We start from the raw sequence: 23236 nt of genomic DNA, 5'->3' as shown, positions 1-23236 counted from the left end.
TGGCCCAAAAATCCCATGGATATGCAATTACAAGAGATTGGTAACATTCCATGTTATGTATGAACTTTTAGTTACTTAAAGGGGTTTTCCAGTCAAATTGCAAAACCCAGGGAGGACTAAGGGCGGGATAAAATACAAAAAGAAGGGGTATTTGCCTACGACTGGTCCTCCGTATCAGAATCGAGTTCCATCCCATGTCGTGCCTGCACTGCTAAGCCCAAAAGTAAAAAAAACCCTAGGTAAACACTGTGGTCAATAACTGGCCTTAGAAGTCAAGTGTTGGGTATCAGTAATGTCACAAGTACCCAAACGACTGAGCAGAGGCCAGTCATTGGCCACAATGATCACCCGAACCACTTCACTTGTGGCCTGACCACTGTAGGTATGGAATATAAAAGGAGAGCAAACCTAAAGATCTGTGGTTAGTTCTCCAAGATGTTTGGAATAATCTCCGAGCAATATTTCTTTATAAATTGTCTGCAAGTGTAGATGCTGCTCTAAAGGCCAAATACTGATGTGATTTAGATTTCTCTTTTTGTACCTTCACTTAAAAGGATTCTATCATTAAAATGACATTTTTTTTGTCCCTAACACGTAGGAATAGCCTTAAGAAAGGCTATTCTTCTCCTTTCTTTAGATGTGTTCTCCGCGCCGCTGTTCATTAGAAATTCTGGTTTTCTTTGGTATGCAAATGAGTTCTCTCGCAGCACTGGGGAGGTCCCCAGCTCTCAAACAGCACTGAGGGTGTCCCCAATGCTGCGAGAGAAATCTCCAGCGACGCCTCTATCTTCTTCTGGAATGACCTCTCCCTGTGTCTTCTTCGGTCCTTGGCTCAATCTTCTAGGCCTCGGGCAGAGCCGATTGCGCATGCAGTAATCTGTGTAAGAGACCATTTTCTTGTGGCCGCTTACACAGTAAGCTGGTGTAAGCGGCCATTTTCTTGGGGCCTATGGGCATGCACAGTCAGGTGAACTTGAAAAATTTTGAGTTTAGAGCAGGCTCAAAACTTTTGGAAAAGTTCAAATCTGGTTTAATCGGAACAGTAATGGTCATGTCTACTATTATTAATACTATTTTATTTTTGAAAGCATTCTTACTTTGAAGCATTTTATTCTACACCTGCCTAAAGCTATTGCACAGTACTATACAGATTAAATGCATTATCTCCTCCTATATGGGTTCCATGTGAGTGACGGAACTGTTCAGATGTTCTCCCACAGTAACAAAGGAAGTTATTATTGATCAACAGATATTTATGTCATAATTCAGCTTTGAGTTGACTTGGATTGAGCAACAGTCCAAAAACATAGCAATATTTTACGTTAGTGTGAGAGTTTTATGGTACAGCGGCCCCTAAAGTTACAATGGCCTCAAGGTACAATATTTTCGGCATGTTTTCTGGATATTGTAACTTTAAACCAGACTCAATATACAATGCTTCGCTGGAGGTTCCCACAAAGTATCATGGTCTTTTCTCTAGAAAAACCCTGTATTAGTGAAGTGCATGCACTGACTGGCTGACTAGTGGCGCCTCCCTACAGTACAGTGCGGTACTGCATGTTCTGTTCTTCTCTTTATCTTGCTCCTTTGGACACCGCATGAGCGGCTCCATGTAATTTTTTGAATACACTGTATACTGTATACTCTTCAGCACCTAGAAAAATCTCCTGTCACCATCATAGAAAGTAATATACTGCCTTGAAAATCGTTTGTGTGAATAAAACTTTAAACTAACACTTCATTTTTGTTTTTTGTAAATTTAAATTTTTTTTACAAATTTTGAAATTTAAAAAAATTCTATTCTATGACATTGTATCCTATGTATAGAAAGCTAATACATAACTATCATCATATATGTCTTATGCTTGCTTGATATCTATAATTTCGACCCATCTATATGACGTGGGTCACTTACCGTGGTATACAGTATATAGCTATTACAGGTTATGCCTAATAGAGATGAGCGAGTAGTATTCGATGGAATACCTCCCCACCATAGCTTTCCGTGTAAGCAGCCGAACACCAAGGGGTTAAACGCTTCGAATATTCGATGCGCTTAACCCCTTGGTGTTCAGCCGCTTAAACACATACTTATGGTGGGGAGGTATTCAATCGAATACTACTCGCCCATCTCTAATGCCTAATCTTTGTGGCTTCGTTGGGCTGTGTTTAATTCTAGTGCACAAATAATACAAGTGGTAATGGAGCATTGTCTTCTAAGGATGATGGATGCTTCTGGTTAAAGAAAACCTGTCTGGTACAGATTTAGCAGAGCTATGATGTTTTGTGAAAACACTCAAAATCGAAGATGTTTTTCAATGTAGACATTACCTTCTTGGATTGTGGTCATCCTGCCTAGGGACACTCCAAAGACATACTGACAGGGAATGTAGATTGTGAGCCCTATACGGGACAGTGACTGTGTCAATGTCTGTAAAGCGCTGTGGAATATGATGGCGCTATATAAGTAAGCATAATAAATAAATAATAGAGGCAGGCACAAGCACAAGGATATTCAAGCAGTGATCACAGGAAACCCCAGGTTTACATCCCCCTGTGACATCATCAGTGAGTGTCAGAAGTGTGCAGGATTTCTATATATTTACTCCTTTCTGTGTTCCCTGCTGGAATCAATAATCTCAAGTGATAAACCACACGAGTGTTGTAGATAGAAATCTTTACATAATAGTAGGAAAAAAACGATTTTTCTATGTGAATGATCCTTTAGTCCCTACAGCAGATTATATCTGATTTCACACCAATTCTCAGCATGCTCAGACTGACAACCTCTCTCAGTTGACTGCCTACTGTACCTTACATATAGCCAGCTTCTCCCACCTCTATATTATTTACTTTTAGTAAATGCCAGTGTACCCTTCTCTCTGCCAGCTAAATATCTTTACCTGAAATGAACTATAAGGATACAAGCGCTCTTCCACCTCCGCAATGAGCACAACACAAAGATCCACATATATCTAAATCAGACATCAACGCTACATGTATCCTGAGCACATAGCAATAAGAGAAGTATTACGATAGGAATCTGTGCAGATATGTAAACTATGTCTTTGTCCAGTCAGCTGCTATAAATTACTAATGGTGGAACATTTGGATTGGAAGGTCTATGACCTGGACCATTAATCTCCCGCAGACTTCAAACAACAAGTCCTGCTTCTTTAGTCTATGTAACCCTGAGACATGAAAGCTTTCTCCAAGTCAGATACATGGATTCACTTCCTCAACTGCTACCTGCTAAAAGTAACTGATGACTGTCTGAAGAGCCCCTCATTGAGAGGTATTGGTTTGGGTTTTAAGATGGTATTTTCTATATATCATAGATTATGCAATTTGTTTTTATTTATTTTTTAAAGGAGCTTTCCATCTTTACAGTCTGAAAGTAGTGCTTGTAGCGGGTAGACCGTAAAAGGATAGATGGACAGAGAGATAGATAGATAGATAGATAGATAGATAGATAGATAGATAGATAGATAGATAGAGGATCTTTGCTGGACCCAGGCTCTAACACAATAATGCTCCAGCACAAGACATGCAAATTTGAAGGGACCTATAGTCTGCTTCCTAGGGGTTGTTGAAGGGTGTGCCCCAGAATATGGTGGTGGAGTAAGGAACCCAGTCCAACACTGGATAGATAGATAGATAGATAGATAGATAGATAGATAGATAGATAGATAGACGTAAATCAATAAAACGATTAATATACATAGATAAATCTTAAATAGATGAATAGAGATAGCTAGATAGATAGATAGATAGATAGATAGATAGATGTAGATAGATAGATAGATAGATAGATAGATAGATGATAGATAGATTCGATAGTACATAGATAGAGATGGAAAGAAAGAAAGAAAGAAAGAAAGAAAGAAAGAAAGAAAGAAAGAAAAAAGATGATAGATTCGATAGTACATAGAGATGGATAGATAGATCGATAGATAGATAAATAGATAGATAGGCTTGAGAAAGGTTCAGATAAGAACCGAAACGTCGCTGCTTGGAATAAACCCACACTTTTTTCTAAATATTGGAGTGCTGCCATTTTTTCCATTTTCTAGATAGATAGATAGATAGATAGATAGATAGATGATAGGTAGATAGATTGATAGACAGATAGATAGATAGATAGATAGATAGATAGATAGATAGTTGATAGACACTATAGTTTGATGGATAGATAGATAGATAGATAGATAGATAGATAGATAGATAGATGATAGATAAATAGATAGATAGATAGATAGATAGATAGATAGATGATAGATCTATTCGATAGTACATAGATAGAGATGGATAGATAGATAGATAGATAGATAGATAGATAGATAAATAGATAGATAGATAGATACGATAGTACATAGATAGAAATAGATAGATAGATAGATAGATAGATAGATAGATAGAATAGTACATAGATAGAGATAGATAGATAGATAGATAGATAGATAGATAGATTAGTACATAGATAGAGATAGATAGATAGATAGATAGATAGATAGATAGATAGATAGATAGATAGATTCAATAGATAGATAGATAGATAGATAGATAGATAGATAGATAGATAGATAGACAGATAGATGACTAAACATAATATAAAGATAGGAAGATATTAAAAAGATGAACAGAATTGTGAATGGTGGATCCTGCGTTATCTATAAACCTTTCATTATAATCCTGCCTGTGATAATAATGAGGTGGCTGCTGAAAAGTAATCTCTACAGAACAAGAAGTGTCCGACTATTATGAGGCTCTCTGAACAAAGTTAAAAAATTTAAAATTTCAAGTTATTTTTTGTTATTACAGATGATATAGATTATTGATATGTTTTTGCAAAGGCACCAAAATTCTAAAAATTTAGATTTACATAAAAACTTCATATAACAAAACTGTAAACTACATCATCCCTCACACATAAGCGGTCTTTATCATACCAGCATACTACAAAGCTAATATTTCATTAGCATTATTCATGTTTTTTACATTGGCTACTTTACTTTATGATGTCTCTTATCAAATTTCATAAAATATTCCTTTGCATAGTAATTGCTCGGCAGGAGGCTGTGAGCGCGGCATAAGGGGCAGGCCTGTTTATTTGGGATACACAGCTGTATAACTGTTTCCCAGTGATTTTGTAAATCATGAGCACAAAGAATTCCAGTCTCATGTTTGGTCGTATCTAGAGGGTCAGAGAGACACTGGGTCCCTGACAGGCACACCACAGATCTGGAGGCCGGGAATATTTGTTCACCGTTGTTTGATTGGATTCAAGGTCGGGAATCTCCAATGACTAATCGCCTAAAAGAAGAAAAACAGGAGAAATATTTCTAGTACAAATATTGTTACGTGTTTGTTTAGGGATGTCAGTGATCTCATTTGCTTATTGAGAATTTGCAAATATCAAAATTACATACTTTTGCAAATGCCCTGAAAAAAATATCCGTGATGGACGTATTGCTTTTATATTTTCCCAGTGGGGAATGCTACGTTGCATTTTTGTGTCTAAGATGCGTAATGTTTTTGGGTATATCAAACAATAATATCCATGAGTACGAAGTCTATGACCTGGATGCTCATAGAAAAATCACCTGAGAACAACATGGTGGCTCAGTGGTTAGCACTGCAGTCTTGCAGCGCTGGAGTCCTGGATTCGAATCTAGTCAGGAACAACATCTGCAAGGAGTTTGTATGTTCTTGCCGTGTTTGTGTGGATTTCCTCCCATTCTACAAATAAATACATACTGATAGGGAAAAAAAATGTATCTTGTGATTCCTATATGGGGCTTACAATCTACATTAAAAAAAAAAAGAAAAATCACCTGAGAAATCAGAATTCTAAGAAAAGGCTTGACTTTGGGATCATTAAGGTCGGGGCCCCACGAGCCGGAAATACTGTGATTTGCCTGCAGAGGAAATCTTAAGGAAAAATCGCAGCGTTTTACAGTACAGACAAAGTGGATGGGATTCTAGCGAATTCTATGCCCACTTTGCATTAAAAAAATGCGGCATGGACACGCCGCGATTTCTAAAACCGGTGCGGTTTTGAAATCTGTAACAGTCTCCCAACATACCATTTATAAGACTGAATTATTCTTGTGGGTCAAAGGGAAGGGGTTTTGGGCCCACTCTAGGCAATGAAGTCCAAGTATGAGTGCAACCTCTGGACAGCTGTTTACAGATCATAGGATTGCACATATCACCTACATGCACAACTTGCCATAAGCAAGTCTTCCCATACAATCATTCTGGATACAACACTACAGGATGCTTCTGTATTTTAACCTCAAACCCTCCAACAAGATTGTTTTAACACATTCCCTTTTTAATCCAACCCAGTCACTTTGTGTTCCCACTCCCCAAATATTAAGCAATGCAATCTTTGTGTAACAGTGATAACGCATCCTTATTTCTCCCACACTCTATGAGAGCCCCCATCAGTATATTTTTCCCCCTTATACTCTTTCACAATATAAAGTCCCCCCACAGAACATAATTCCACATAAATATTTTCATTAAATGTCCCAAAAAATATAATGGCCCCTTAGTGGCCCCAGATAGTATAATGCACCCTCAGTAATCCCTCACACATTAGTGGCCACACACACCATATAATGACCTGTAGTGTTTCCCACATAGTATTATCTCTCCTTAGTGTTTATCATATAATGTAATGCCCCCTCAGTGTCTCTCTATAGAGTATAATGTCCTCTTAGCGGTACATATACAGTATAATACTCCTTCAGTGACCCAAAACTAAAGTCATGTCAGAAAAATTATTACAGTCACCATTACCATAGAGGTATCTGCATCTCTCCTCCAGTTTGTCCTGTTTCTAGATCAGTGCAGTGAATGATGACATCATATGTCTGTATGAATGGTGGAGCAGTGAGCTAACTCCCCCCTGCTCCACCATTGTATTTAGAAAGCAGAAAGCAGTTCAAGTTGAAATTGGGGTAAGCCATCTGAGACAGCACTCTAAACCCAGGACAATCCTTCTTCAACCAGAGAGACAGACAGGAAGATTCTCTCCACTATTGGGGACATGTGCTCTGTTTGCCCTATAGCTGAAGCAGCCCTGGTCCTAGTAGACCTCACAATATAAATTCTACATTAGGATGTTTTTGGAATGTAGATGGAAACCAGAGTACCTAGAAGCAACTCATGGAAACACACGGAGAACATACAAACAAACTCCTTGGAGATAAGGTCAATGGTCAGATTCTTTTTTTTTTTTTTTTTTTTAAATGTAGATTGTGAGCCCCACATAGAGCTCACAATGTACATTATTTCCCTATCAGTATGTCTTTTTGGAATATGGGATGGAAATCCATGCAAACACGGGGAGAGCATACAAACTCCTGGCAGATGGTTTTTTGCCCTTGGTGGGATTTGAACACCAGGGCCCAGTGCTGCAAGGCTGCAGTGCTAACCACTGAGCCACCGTGTGGCCCCAATGGTCCGATTCTAACCTTAATACTGCAAGACAACAAAGCTAACCACTGAGCCACCATTACGGTTGAGCAATCGGGAATGGAAAAGATCGGATCCCGATTGGTGATCGAGTAAATTTCACGATCACAGTTGGAATCAGGATCGGCTGGAAATAATCGAAAATAAGATTGTAAAAACGATCCTGAAATCTCAAGATCGGCTCAACCCTACTCCGTAAACATAAAGTAACTAGGGTTGAGCGATCGGGATCGTGAAAGATCAGATCCTGATTGTCGATTGAGCAAATTTCACGATCGGGATCAGCTGGAAAATGATCAAAAAACGATCCTGAAATCTCAAGTCCGGCTCAACCCCAGCCACCATGCTTGATAACCTAAAACACGATAATTTACCTCCTTCATTATGGTAGATTTTCTCCTATTACAGATGTCGTGTGTACTTTGTATAATTTATCACCTTAAGATACTGAAGATGTAACGAAGAAAAGTCGGTTCCTCTACTAGCGGTACAGTTTCTCATAAATGTATCTAATGTAATTAGTTAATCATTAGATGCCGAGGCTCTGCTTACACTGGCACATAGCAGGTTGGCACGCAGTTCTTACCCACTCCCTACATCATGAAGAAACATGCAGCGATCACGATCAAAACTTTAATAGTATTCAAGTATTTCATTAATGATTCCTTCGTGACAAGTCTTCAAAAGATGTTTGATGGAGCTGATACAATGTTTCATTATACGATGCAATGTAGGGACATGTATACGGTATATATGGGAACTGCCTGGTTATACTTTTTGCTTACCTTACTGTACCTTTACCTATTAGGTTTCCTCTACTTACCACAATGAGTAGATGTGTTTACCAAAAACATTAGCATCTTGCAAGTTTCAGCAATTAGCATATTATTTCATTACCAAATTGCTACATTACAGTATTTATTGTCCTGCGTGTCTGCACAAGCCTCTAGTTTTATTAAGATGTGATAACAGCATAAAGCGTAGATATTATCTGTAAAACTCAGCATTTATGTATTCTCTTTATTATATAGCGATTACGTTCCCAAGCAGCATTTACAACTCACTAGTACTTTTCCAGCTGCAGAATTTTTTTTAACCAAATTATATACTGTCAAGTTCAAAAGTGGATCCCCTGATATTTGTGGGCATAACAATGGTGAATATGTATACATTGTCTAATGTATGATGCCGCTATAGTACTACAAGAACAAAGCCCCATTTTATACCAGTCGGCTCTCCAGCAATCTTGCAGACAAGTAAGTTATTTATTATGCTTACTTATACAGCGCCATCATATTCCGCAGCGCTTTACAGACATTGACAGTCACTGTCCCATATAGGGCTCACAATCTACAGTCCCTATCAGTATGTCTTTGGCATGTGAGATGAAACCGGAGTACCCGGAGGAAACTCACGCAAACACGGGGAGAACATACAAACTCCTTGCAGATAGTGTTTTGCCCTTGGCAGGATTTGAACCCAGGACTTCAGCACTGCAAGGCTTCAGTGCTAACCACTGAGCCACCGTGCTGCCCGAAGTTCTGATTCCATCCATGGACACAGGGTTGTTCATAGGAAAAAGCAGCACTAGCAACCAAGCCAAGTACAATGTTACAACAAGTTATTTTCCTATAGTCACCATACTGTAATTTGGTATCATAAGGTGATTGGACCTGAAACAATCAGGTTCTGATGATGTCATCAGGCCCAGAAGCTATAAGTAAAATCAGACTGCCTTGGGGAACACAATCAGCACCCAAAGAATGGATATAGATTTAATGTCACTTTTGCACAAAGTCCAGCAAATGTGTAGGAAAAATGACTGGGCAACATAATACACATAAGGTATGAAAACCTTAACATCCAGAACTACCTCTCTGTTTAACAAAGAAGTTATTCAGCAGCTGCAGTGGGTATTACAAAGTACTTTGTCCTTGCAGTCACAGAACTCAGAGATTTGTATAGAGCGCTCCCGCACATTATGGTAATAATTGGTTCCAGGATGACCATAGGTTCACACTAACATCTCGTACTGTTGTTCTGGTCTGTCGGAGGACAGCACAATGGATAGGTGGGCTGCTATAAAAGGAGTTACACATAGACTAAGAACTGAAACCAATTCCCTATACAGGACTTTTTTCCTCTGCCTATTTTCAGGTAGAAACTAATACTATGTGTTACTGTATATCCATAATGCATGATATACTGTATATGGCTTTATCTGTTGTACAATTTATCACATAGTTCCTATACTTTTGTCCCTATATATCTTCAGGAAGGTCCATGCTTATTGTCTAAATTCTATTGAATATAAAACTGGATTCACATCTACTTTGGGGTGTCTGCTCAAAATTGGCAGAGTAAAAAGTCCTACCAGGAGTATACCGGGGCATTCACATGGAGTAAAGTGGCGCTGATTCTGCCATGATAACTCGCGGCAGAATCAGCGCTGATAAAAAAGACTGCCTTTGATTTCAATGTATTTTGCACGGACGATGGAACCTATTATATTCAACGGGAGTCTTTTTATTAGCGCTGATTCTGCCACAAGTTATCATGGCAGAATCAGCGCCACTTTACGCCGTGTGAATGCCCCCTAAGGGCGGAAACCCTCAGACCCCAAAGAATATAATAGAGTTCTATCAGGCTTTCACTAAGTTCCGCCAGGCAGGTAACCGCTTTTTAAGCAGACAGGGTTTCCGTCTTTCATGTGGACCTGAACGATAGTTTGAACGTAGCGTAAGTCTGATTCCATAGAGTACAGTGGGGCAAAAAAGTATTTAGTCAGTCACCAATAGTGCAAGTTCCACCACTTAAAAAGATGAGAGGCGTCTGTAATTTACATCATAGGTAGACCTCAACTATAAGAGACAAAATGAGAAAACAAATCCAGAAAATCACATTGTCTGATTTTGTAAGAATTTATTTGCAAATTATGGTGGAAAATAAGTATTTGGTCAGTAACAAAATTTCATCTCAATACTTTGTTATATATCCTTTGTTGGCAATGACAGAGGTCAAACGTTTTCTGTAAGTCTTCACAAGGTTGGCACACACTGTTGTTGGTATGTTGGCCCATTCCTCCATGCAGATCTCCTCTAGAGCAGTGATGTTTTGGGGCTGTCGCTTGGCAACACGGACTTTCAACTCCCTCCAAAGGTTTTCTATAGGGTTGAGATCTGGAGACTGGCTAGGCCACTCCAGGACCTTGAAATGCTTCTTACAAAGCCACTCCTTCGTTGCCCTGGCGGTGTGCTTTGGATCATTGTCATGTTGAAAGACCCAGCCACGTTTCATCTTCAATGCCCTTGCTGATGGAAGGAGGTTTGCACTCAAAATCTCACGATACATGGCCCCATTCATTCTTTCATGTACCCGGATCAGTCGTCCTGGCCCCTTTGCAGAGAAACAGCCCCAAAGCATGATGTTTCCACCCCCATGCTTTACAGTAGGTATGGTGTTTGATGGATGCAACTCAGTGTTCTTTTTCCTCCAAACACAAAAAGTTGTGTTTCTATCAAACAGTTCCAGTTTGGTTTCATCAGACCATAGGACATTCTCCCAATACTCTTCTGGATCATCCAAATGCTCTCTAGCAAACTTCAGACGGGCCCGGACATGTACTGGCTATAGCAGGGGGACACGTCTGGCACTGCAGGATCTGAGTCCCTGGCGGCGTAGTGTGTTACTGATGGTAGGCTTTGTAACATTGGTCCCAGCTCTCTGCAGTTCATTCACTAGGTCCCCCCGCGTGGTTCTGGGATTTTTGCTCACCGTTCTTGTGATCATTTTGACCCCACGGGGTGAGATTTTGCATGGAGCCCCAGATCGAGGGAGATTATCAGTGGTCTTGTATGTCTTCCATTCTCTAATTATTGCTCCCACAGTTGATTTCTTCAATCCAAGCTGGTTGCCTATTGCAGATTCAGTCTTCCCAGCCTGGTGCAGGGCTACAATTTTGTTTCTGGTGTCCTTTGACAGCTCTTTGGTCTTCACCATAGTGGAGTTTGGAGTATGACTGTTTGAGGGTGTGCACAGGTGTCTTTTTATACTGATAACAAGTTTAAACAGGTGCCATTACTACAGGTAATGAGTGGAGGAAAGAGGAGACTCTTAAAGAAGAAGTTACAGGTCTGTGAGAGCCAAAAATCTTGATTGTTTGTAGGTGACCAAATACTTATTTTCCACCATAATTTGCAAATAAATTCTTACAAAATCAGACAATGTGATTTTCTGGATTTGTTTTCTCATTTTGTCTCTCATAGTTGAGGTCTACCTATGATGTAAATTACAGACGCCTCTCATCCTTTTAAGTGGTGGAACTTGAACTATTGGTGACTGACTAAATACTTTTTTGCCCCACTGTACATTTGGATACTTGCCTGTTATCCTTTATTGTTAGCATAGTACCATATGCTTCACATCATATCTCATCATATATTTGTATTTGGAGAAAGAAGTTACACTTACATTATCTTAGTTATAGTTATCTTTACGTTATATATTTCTCACCATGTCTGATGAAGGGTGCTTTAGCCAACTGAAATGTCACATATGTTTTGGATCGGACATCACAATAAATTGTGTGAATTTGCATCACAAATCATTGGAGTTTATCTCTAAATTGGTCTTTTATGTTAAATATTCAATTCAGGGGGGCCACATGGTGGCTCAGTGGTTAGCACTGCAGCCTTGCAGCGCTGGAGTCCTGGTGTTCAAATCCCGCCAAGGACATAAAACCATCTGCAAGGAGTTTGTATGTTCTCCCCGTGTTTGCATGGATTTCCATCCCATATTCCAAAGACACACTGATAGGGAAAAATGTACATTGTGAGCTCTATGTGGGACTCACAATTTACATTTAAAAAAAAATAAAAATTATTCAATTCAGAACCAGAATTTGCTCCCCTTAGGATTAGGCCACCAATGACGTTGGTCATTTGGACAAAATATTCACACCAAAATTCCCAGTAAAGTACACGTGTGTTACATGCAGATTTCATTGCGAAGTTAATATTTGCATAGTTGACTCGTAGCATAGCAAGGAATGAAATCCACTCTGAAAATCTGTGACAACGGATAGGACATGTTGTAAATTTGGCTTTGCACCAAATGACTATGACTTACACTATATAGTGTGTCTGCCTAAAGGATCACACTATACAAATAGTATGGCGTGGAACAATCATTGCTATTCCTCTGTTCAGGTAATTTTTTGTGATCATGTACGGTACATAGACATGTATTTATTGAACTACCTGGAAATACATTGCAATGGAAACAATCCTTAATTCTCGGATTTTAACCATTCGTTTCACTCTGTTCTAAAACAAATCAGTTGAGCTCAGGTGAGTTTCCAGCATTATTAAAAAAGCATTAGGGTAATGGGTTCTTCTATGTAATGGGACTCTTAACTGCAGGTTTCATCACCTGCCTAAGGTGGGCCTGTGAACAACAAAGGATAATGACTGCGCTGACGGATCCTGTGCCGTCTCTCTGTGTGGCAGTCATTTTTTACCTGTCAGCGTGTTACTATCTCCTCAAACACAAAGCGCCTCACATCTTGTGTTGGTCGTGATGAAAGAGACTATTTTCAGCCTCAGAAGGGAGACTTCTGAACATTGTGCTCGGAGCTGCTACTGTGCAGAGTTACTGAGGACACAACAGAACAGGACGGTATCTATCCCAGGAAGAAAGTTCTCTGGGAAAATAACTGGTGATGAAATAATAAAATTATTAGATGAATATACTGCAGATTCATAGATTAGATAGATAGATAGATGGATAGATAGATAGATAGATAGATAGATAGATAGATAGATAGATAGATGGATAGATAGATGAGCGAGTAGTTAAATATTCGATATTCGTTTCGAGTAGCCCCTCAATATTTGACTACTCGAATCGAATATCGAATCCTATTATACTCTATGGGGGGAAAATGCTCGTTTCAGGAGTAGGCAACAGTCGATCAAATTGAACTTACCAAGTCCACGAGTGAGGGTCGGGCTGGATTCTCCGAGAAGGCTTCTCCGCGCATTTTCTTGTAGGGCGGGCATGCGCAGTCAGCTCTGCCCAGGCCCGATGCCTGGCAGAGTGAATTCAGAGCTGGAAGACGCCGCGGGGACGCTGCGTGGAGAAGACTTCTAAAGGTAGGAGAAGAACTAGCGTTGATTGGCCGACTGTATAGCATTCGGCCAATCAATGCTGGTTCTACATCGAATTTTTCCATTCGAATAGTGAGTGGTACTTGATCGAGTTCGAGTATTTCGAATACCGTAGTATTCGATCAAATACTACTCGCTTATCTCTAGTGCTAAAGAGTTTAATCCAGCTAAGTGTGGTTAGGGTAATCTGTGGGTCTCCTTGGTTTAGGCCAGATGGAAACTGCAATCTCAAAACTGATGCCAGTGCTTATGGGCCCCTAAGTCTCCTGATGTGACTGCACCCTCTGCACCCCCTCAAGTTACACCCTTGAGATTGATAGACACAGTAAAAAAAAATCTTTATTTATTTAGTGCATAGCCATTTTTTAAGTATAAAAGCTGAAATGTTGCATGCTCTATGGGTGAATAAAGCTCCTCCCTTTTATATGTCATTCCTGGAGGCTCTGCACCCTTTCCAATATTCTGTGGCTTGTGCTGTTGGACTTCTTTTTGCATAGATAGAAAAATAGACATCTCTAGATCCTGTAGATATTAAAGTGGTTTTCTAGGACCTATATATTGATGACCATTCCTTAAGATACATATATAAACACATACATCTAAAAATATAAGACAAGCCTACAGGTAAGACGAGGTGTACACAGCCAAACACACGTTTCGCACGTCGCTTCAGCCAGGGATGATTTGAAGTAATAATAATAATAATAATAATAATAATAATAATACATTTTATTTATATAGCACCAACAAGGCTGTTTGTCACTATCAAGACTATTGTCACAGTCAATGCTATTTTCACCTATAATTGGGAATCCTATCTATAGATGGATGACCCCAATTAAGGTGGAAAAATGTAATTAAAAAAAAGTTAAATAAAATTTTCCCCAAAGGTCTTTTGATAGGTCATATTATCTCATATTATCTTAAAATAAATAAATAAAATTAGTAATAAATACAAACTGTTGCCATAACCTCCCTGTCCATCCAAAACTATACATATACCAAAACATCTGTAACCTCTCATTCACATCTGCATTTGGTAATCCATTCGGGAAATCTGCATGGGGAAACGCATTGGCAAGCAGTGTGCAGTGATAGCACATGGACCCCATAGACTATAATGGGGTCCGTGTGCTCTCTGCGTGCTGTTCGCATGAATCATGCAGACATGAAAGTAGATCACGAAGTACTTTCCTGTTCACTTGACTCGTGCGGACACCACACAGAGAGCATACGGATCCCATTATAGTCTATGGGGTCCGTGTGTTATCACTGCCCACTGCTTGCCAATGCATTCGATAGTCCATTCGGGGGGTCCCCATGTGGACTCCTTGAACGGATTACCAAATGCAGAAGTGAACGAGGGGTAATACAAAAGAAAATCCATTGCAATATACCAGTTTAGTGTAAATGTGCACGTTTTAAAACAAATACTTTTAACTGAAAAATAAAACTTACATATATATAATTTTATTTTTTATTTTTTTTACTTTTGGTGCAATTTAACCACAATTATAATATAAGCAAATTAAAAAAAAAAAATTAAATATCCTTTTAACAAGGATATTATTGGACAGCCTGAAAGGATGTTAAAAATGACTCAAAAAATACAAAAAATGTAGACATCTGGGCAAAACATATGGGCAAAAAACTAAAATTGGATATATTCATTAAAGCCTTTCTGGGCCAGGTAATTAAGGGGTTAATAATAAGATAACTAGAAGGTAAGTGTAACAACATCCAAATCATACATGAACACGTCACATAGCTACATGTGAAAGTATCATGTAGACACAGGTATAAAATCACATGGGTATAAAATCAAAATACACTATATTTAGTGATACACAAATTATTTTACACTTATATATTTGTGGCATTTACATTTGTCACCTACAACAGAGATTTTGCTGTATTTAGAGTTATTTTAGGCAGATCTTCTTCTGAACAGTCTCCAACTTACACTATCCTAAATTTTGGTGCCTCTGGGCTCTATAAATACCAGGGGTGTGTTGATCTGTACAGCCAGCATTTTGAGGCCTTGGGGGAGATCAGACCTGCTGAAATGTACCTTTAACTAAGGAAGCATCTCTATGTTCTCATGTTGAGTGTGTGTACACCGGAAGAAATCAGACTCCAGTAGCTCCGAGGGATATCTGTTCACATAAGACCTTTCTCAGAAGATGAAATGGAAGCACTGGTAAAATGTTATAGGATCGCCCTGACATTGGATCATTTATCAATTCATATCAACTAACAGAGAACCTTGTACTGCATTAGTTAATATCTGGCGATCCTTCAGTGTAGTATGTAGTCCCTGCTTGGCTCATGGGTGTTGCAATGACCTCCTTACCAGGTGGTATGTCATCCTATAGCTGGAGACCTGGTGGTTAGATGTCCATCTTGGGTGTCCTGTGATTTGGCCTCCAAAATGTTTGTTATGGTTTCCATCTCCAGGGATCTAGTGGCTTAGAATCCATCCTGACTGATCCAAGGACTTATTGCCTTGTTATCTTGACCCACTGTAGATTGAATGTGCAGAGGAGTGGCGTAACTACCAGGGTAGCAGGGGTAGCGGCTGCCACAGGGCCTGGGACATTAGGGGCCCGGGGACAGCCACTACCGCTGCAGTTTTTTTTTGTTTTTTTTTCTTAATAGGCCATTACCGGCTAACGGGCCCTATTTACTTACTGATTCTGGCAGGGTCCGGGATTGGTAAGTGACGCCATGGGCCCCACAAACATCATTATTATTCTCAGGGGTCTTTTCCCAATGATAGAGCCCCTTTAAGTGTTGCCAATTGGAAATATTCTTTACTATATATTATATGGTACACAATGGTACTAAGTCCAGACTGAATCCATGAAGTCCTCGATAGTTGCTGAATTGCATGCCTGATAAGGGTTACTGAGCTAAGTCTAGAATTTGTTCACCATTATCTCTTCTGGTTTACAGGTCCGTACCATATTTCCTCTTCAGCTCAGCCTTTTCATCTGAACTTTCTTCATTGAATGGCATATCACTATAAAGGGGCAATTCAATCGGCCATAACTGCAAACGGTAGTAAGATAACTAACAGCTGTTACTTGATAAAGTGTGCGGCAGATATTGTGAGAATCGACTCCATGTGGATGGAAACACTTTGTCTGAAAGGAATTTGGGATCACTTTTCCTTTACTGACAAATGTCTGATTCTTTCTTCACTCTTATCTAGAGGGAGTTTGTAATGGAGTCTGAAAGTGTAGTTGTGCCTTACAGTAACAAATCAGTTTAGGAATGTTGACTGTCTACAAATGGATTTTAGGGTCATAAATTCTCTGCGGCAAAGTGATAGAGATTTCATACAGTCAAAACTGTTTAGACTTGTCTTAGAAAGACTTGTGTCACACAACTGATATGTAACTTCCAATATTCCACAAGTACCTCTTACACCATCAATTTTGCTAAAAATTATGCCTGAACTATACGAATTCAGGAAAGTCCTTAAATCCAAAGAAAAGCCAAGGCCAAAAATTTACTTGAAAAATTCTAGACTAACTGTTTTCTTTGGTAGCGGTCCATCAGCACATGTCCAATATCTGCAACTAGAGATGAGCGAGCGGCGTTCGATCGAATTGGTATTCGATTAAATATCAGGCTGCCCCACATATTCGATTCCAATCGAATACCATGCGGCAAACACACTAAACACACGGCCAGCTCTGCTGCATCTCAGGTGTAGCAGAGCTCAGCGCATGGCCAGCTCTGCTGCATCTCAGGTATAGCAGAGTTGAGCGCACAGCTCTGCTACACCTGTGATACAGCAGAGCTGTGTCAACTCTGCTATACCTGAGATCGGACCACAATGGAGACTGCTGTGGACCGATCTTAGACTCCGCCTCCTCACAGACGAGCCTCCGGCAGAACCAGCGTTGATTGGCCGAATGCTGTACTCTGTATGGCATTCGGCCAATCAACGCTGGTCAATGCATTCCTATGAGAAAAAGTCAGCTCCCCATTATTAGTGGCGTAATACAGGGACTTGGGCACGTTAGATGCCCCCAGGCATGCTTCCCCTGCTGTCCCAGTTGCATTCCAGAGGTGCTGTCCTAATTTGCTGAGGTGTCACAGTGGACTTGGTGACTCTCCTGAGTCAAAGAGTGGTTTCCCCTGAAATGAAGCTTTTTTCCCCATAGACTATAATGGGGTTCGATATTCGTTCGAATAGTCGAATATTGAGGGGCTATTCGAAACGAATATTGAATATCGAATATTTCACTGTTCGCTCATCTCTATCTGCAATCATAAATACGACCAGGTGTCGGGGACCTAAGGACCTGGAGGGGCCCACTAAAGGTCTGCAATGAGCACCAACACTGATGGACACACTCATTGCCATTGTAATGGACCGGGGAGAGAGCAGAGCTTTCAGACTTTAACATTACTTACAGCTTGTAGCTGCCTGGACTCTCCATCCTTCATTACCCACAGGATTGTGTCTTCAGTTGGATTAAGGAAGGAACAAGGAGTCCAGGCAGCTACAAGCTGTAAGTAATGCTAAAGTTTTTTAAGCTCTGCTCGCTCCCAGTAGAGATGGGCGAACCTCAATTTTGTTTCAGGTCGAACCTAGTCACCATAAGCCGGAAGTGCTATTGTAATATTTTGGGGTCTCCTTAGACCCCAGAATATATTAAGCAGAGGCCATGGAGAGATGAGTAAAAATAACAAACACTTCTCTCATACTCATCTCTCCAATCCATTCTTCTAGCATCTGGCATTTCCCGAGTATCCTCTTCATTCCTCTGGCTAATATCACACGCCCTATATTGCTGCAGAGGCTTTTGATGTTGTGTTGTGTTGTGTTGTATTACCAAGGGGCCCACGGAGGCTCGGTCACCCAAGGGCCCTCAAAAACCTGGAGCTGGGCCGGATTAGTAAGCTGGTCCAAAACACAGAAAATGTGTAAATGTTCCCATCATACCATTTACCTGTAGGTTCCAATCATGGTTTTGGCTTATGGTAGGTTCACATTAGCATTGGGATTTCTGTTCTTTGAGTCTGCTTGGGGACCCGAAAAATGGAAACCCAATTGGAAACCCAATAGACTACAATGCCGAGCTTCCCTCTGGTTTTCTTTAATATCCATTCTTTCTCACATACCTTATCTTTCTTGTAACCATGCAAAATATCATGTAAATGTTGGATTGCGCCCAATACAGAAAATTGGGCTCTCATTATGTCATATGGTGTACAAATAACTAAACCAAATGGTATCTAATCTAAGTGTTGTATAACATGAAACTATTATTCTATCAATATTAAGATTCATAGACATAGTTTTGCTATTTATATCTCAAAATGTTTTCTTTCCCAGTCTATTTCCATCGAACCGTAGACAGTCCTTATTTACATGTGCAAGGCTAAAGACGCCACAACGCATCACCCCACCCCATCTCTCCGATCCAAAGCCTGCTCTGCAAAATTTGTCTTTCAGATCTAAAACATGCAGCAGGGATTCATTGCATCTTCATCTTCTCACATCTTCAGCCCATACTTTTGTCGATGACCTTGGGATAAATTTCCTTATGAACAATTAAAAGGATTTTGTTTGCAATGCCTTGAAGACCTCTTGAGTGATGGCTGTAATAGAAGGAGATGTAACAGATCTGAGTCAAGAAAATCTTAGCTTTGTGAAGCATTGTTCTGATCGCAGGGGAAGCAAAGGTACAGTGTGGGAAGTTACATTAAAGGAGAAGGATGAAATCGTGGGAATATGTCAGTTCACTGCGCTGTCATAAATTGTTTGGAAATCTCTTGTGTACAAAGAGCTGCCGTTGCTTAATAAATGTCCTGTCTACACCACCGAGATGACTTACATTATAACCTTTTTGTTCAAAAATGGGAGATTGCCTGGTTTCTATCTGAATGATCACTCCTCCGTATCACACTTTATGCCGCTCAGAGACTGTATTGATTTAAAATGAGGAGTGCTGCATACCAGCTCAATGACATCTTCTATCTACCTCATCAGGGGGCAAAGCCTGGCTAAGCTTCCCAAAGAATCTAATGTGAGAGCGTTTTATGGTTTACTAGTTGTAACACACAAATCTTCATTCACTCCAATGCCTATTAAAAATTTACAAAAGACATATACGTATATAATGTTGGATGAAAATCCTGAATGATACACTGTACATGGGCAAAAACAAAATGGGTCCATTTCTGTGGTCCTGGGATTCACTACTTAAAACCAAAAAGCCTCTTTTTTTTCGGGCCAATTCAGCAGCCATTTAATACCAAAGAGTTCATATAGACAGTGGCGTAACTAAAGTCTTGTGGGCCCCGATGCAATCTATAGACCGGGCCCCCTACTTCATCCCTACAGTGAATTCTTGATAGTGATGGTTACGGGTGCTAAGGAGTTTAATCCACCTTAGTGTGGTTAGGGTAATCTGTGGGTCTCCTTGGCTTATGGGCAAGATGGAAGCTGCAATCTCAATACTGATGCCAGTATTTATGGGACCCTAAAGGCTTCTAGGTCCCAGTGCGACTGCACCCTCTGCACCCCCTCAAGTTACGCCCCAGCATGTAGAGCAGGGTCCCCAACTCATAGCTCAGGAACCACATGTGTCTCTCGACTCTTATCTATGTGACTCACCATGAAAGTCCTCAACTATGGCCATAAGCACTGGTTACAATATTACATAAATACTTGCAATATTACTAATTTAGATAGTATAAAATATACATATATTCAAATATTTGCAATTTCATAATTTATTTCTCTATATTTACTTTTGTTTTTTTTTAATGTGACTCTCAACCACCAATCAAAGCTTATTATAGCTCACAGTGAACAAAAGGTCAGGCGTCTATACTATAGTGTGTCTTACCAATGTACTTACCATCCAGTGTCAAAGTAGATGGGACCAACCTGGGCTGGAAGACCTACACCAAGACTTTTGACGTTAAATGGACCTAACCTGCTGTACTGATGTCTGGCCACTGTACAGAATACAAAGCCAGTTGTTTACAACCCTGTGTTATGTATAGTATGGACATTGGAAGCGACCCTATACAAGTGTCGGCACCGACCAGACAGATATTAATGGCTTTTCTAAAGATAGGCCTTGCATTACAATTCTTAGTACTCGCAGGGAAAAAAGCACAGCCCTCCAACATATAATGAAGAAAATCCAATCTTCAATGCATGACACTTGAATGCAAACGTATAATATTGGAACACTCACTTACTGTGTGGGATCCAACGAATGAACTTTCCAATATCCCTCCATCACAGAACGTGAATACACATATGGGCTTGTGGTGAAAGTGAAGTCTTTATTTCATTGTCCAATTAAAAAATGCAGATATACAGATGGTACATACATAGACCCTGATGGTATACATCAGTATCAGGTTACACGAAAAGCAGCTGACGCGTTTCGAAACTACTGTTTCTTAGTATAAGCTAGCTTAATCCACAAACTACAAGTCTATTTATAGGAAGGGGGGAGGGAGAAAGTCAGAACAGAGTATGCAAACAAACAGCTGAAACAGTTTGACAATGTTAACTATTAGAAATGAGCGAACACTAAAATGTCCGAGGTTCGAAATCTGATTCGAACAGCAGCACACTGTTCGGCTGTTCGACCGGATTTCGAACCCCATTATAGTCTATGGGGGGAAATGCTCGTTTCAGGGGTGAGCAAAATTCGATAAAATTATACTTACCACGTCCACGAGTGACGGTTGGGCTGGATTCTCCTTGAAGTCTTCTCCCGGTGCACAGCCCCCGTGGCGTCTTCTGGCTGGAATTCACTCTGCCTAGGCATCGGGGCCTAGGCAGAGCCGACTGCGCATGCGCGGTCGGCTCTGCCCAGCCTGACGCCTGAGTAGAGCCAACTGCGCATGTGAGGGCATGCCCGCGCATGCGCAGTCGGCTCTGCCTAGGCCGGATGCTTAGGCAGAGTGAATTCCAGCCGGAAGACGCTGCGGGGATGCTGCATGGAGAAGACTTCTAAAGGTAAGAGAAGAATCAGCGTTGATTGGCAGAATGTATAGCATTCTGCCAATCAACGCTGGTTCTGCATTGAACCTTAAACTTCGAACACCTAGTAATGTTCGATCGAGTACGAGTATTTCAAATACCATAGTATTCGATCGAACACCTACTCGATCGAACACTATTCGCTCATCTCTATTAACTATTAAACCTTAAGAGACCCACCTAACCCACATATCCACATAATAAAAACAAAAAACCGTGACTGCTACATGTCATGTGTGAATACAACCCACGAACTGAATAAAAAAACCTGCCTGAATTGAATAATCTGGATATATAACAACTCTAAGTGCACTTTGTGCACACAGGCAAATTCATACCACTACAAAGATAACTGAAGGACAAGACGAACTGTGACACCAATCTTGCCACAACGTCTCCAAAAAAATAAAAGTAAAAACACATAGACAAAGATAAGAAGTGAAATGACCTGAATCAAACCACACGTGTGTTAATAATCTTCTGGACATATGATATTAATGTCCATGAATTCAATCTTATATATGGTACAGTGATATTATATCAACACCAAAATTCAAAACACTGTCCTGTCCATGTGAATGTAATAATTATAATGCCCTTGCGATGTTACAATATGTATTCAGAAGATATCATATGACACAATTATATAAGACATGTTATTGTACACCAAGATATCATCGTCTACCAAGGTAAGTGACAATTATATCAATGTTCCCTGACAGTATACAAAAATGTGCAGTAATAAAACAGCAACACAGGACTCAAAAGATGTACTAACCAAATGATTATAATAGCCGTGACTCCGCCACGATGCTGCAACACATGCCAGAATGACGTCATCTGATATAAACACACGCACATGATACCATGCAACATCCGCCTGGGCCAATGAGATGAATAACAATGAAGTCGATGTTTTATGATAACATACTTGTTATCTATACTTGTACAAAGTAAGTGACGCTGAGGACGATGTCAATTGACAATACACTTATAACAGATAACAATGAGACCAATATGTACAGATATAACACCCTGTTAGGACCTGCGAAAAAAAAAAAAAAACTCTGCATGATAAGGTAAAGGATACGATGTAAAAACTCAATAACCAGATATACAGATAAAGAAACGACATAGCAACAAAGCCACGCATTAACTATAAAATATGAGAGAGAATACAGTCTCACATTAATAAATATGGGTAAAAAATATGCAAATCTATTCTCCAGGATGTAATTAGGAGAACAGTGCACTCTGTATGCCGCCCTCTAGAGGGCAGCATCCTTAACATCATGCATGACTCAGTTAAAAAGTCTACTGTCATGATGCGGATTTAATTGCCAAATTAGTATTACTATTCCAAAAGGAACAGATTCGCAGCTATGGACAGCGCTGTTTCGGCCTTTTGGGCCTCCTCAGCATAGCGCAGGGATACTGATTTGGCAGAGTGAGAGACTATAGACCAGGGTCAGGGGATAATCGTACACATCAGGGAGAGTGTGTGCCTACATAGGCAGTATGGAGACTTACTAGTCATATGAAAGATCATTTCTCC

The sequence above is a fragment of the Leptodactylus fuscus genome, chromosome 9, assembly GCF_031893055.1.
Source record: "Leptodactylus fuscus isolate aLepFus1 chromosome 9, aLepFus1.hap2, whole genome shotgun sequence".
Lineage (NCBI taxonomy): Eukaryota > Metazoa > Chordata > Amphibia > Anura > Leptodactylidae > Leptodactylus > Leptodactylus fuscus.
The sequence above is the reverse complement of the archived record's forward strand: the minus strand, read 5'-3'. Positions refer to the sequence as shown.